Genomic DNA, 862 nt, shown 5'->3' on the forward strand with positions numbered 1-862 from the left:
AGGGATGCAATGGAATGTTCGAGAGACGGGCAGAGCGGGGCGATGCCCGTTGACTTGATCACCCTGAGAGCTCGACCTGCGGAGGTTGGTCTCTCGGAGGACGATGATTCTGAGGCCGAGTTCTTCCCGACCACCTTTTACCCCGATGGGATTTTCGAAGAGCTTCCTCAACTCCATCCCGATTTATTGCGTCCTGCCTTCTTGGCCGGTCAGGACTGGGAAGGCGTAGAGGAGACAAAGTCGACTCTTGGAAGCGTGAAGAGGGGGTTCTTCGGGCTGCGGGTGCCGTAGGCGTGACCTTCCTTGTGCCTACGGAAGCGCAGAGACCCTGGTCTCCTCCGATGGGGTACCAGACGGTGCACGAATCCTATTTTCAGGAAAACACTCGTTGCTGGTTCCCCATCCCACGACTGATCACATCATACGCCAGACGTCGAGATCTCGCGATCAGTCAGCTGTTGAATGGCTCGCTGCGACTAGCGGTCACTTTATCGGTTTTGGAGGAGCAGATCGATATGCCGATGAGCGTTAGGTTGTTCGAGGAGATGACCTCGATAACCGATATGAAGGATGACACCTACTCGGTGAAGATGCGACCGAACTGCAATGTGTGTGCCGGTCATCCGAATAAGACGCAGAACTGGCAGCGCTCCTACTTCTTCCTTAAGTCCGACAGCTCGGCCGTCGAGGAGCCTCTCCAAGATGATTATCGAGTTCTTTGAAACCGTTCTTGCGGTAGAATATTCTGTCGCGAACCGTAAGCGATTTGTCGATTCTAACCAACCATTTTTTTTGCTTTGTATGCAGTCGGCCATCCTACCTCCCCAGTTTATCCCGAAGATTTCTTGAGAAGTATTCGTGG

This window comes from Brassica oleracea, chromosome C1, assembly GCF_000695525.1.
Source record: "Brassica oleracea var. oleracea cultivar TO1000 chromosome C1, BOL, whole genome shotgun sequence".
In the NCBI taxonomy this organism is placed as follows: Eukaryota; Viridiplantae; Streptophyta; class Magnoliopsida; order Brassicales; family Brassicaceae; genus Brassica; species Brassica oleracea.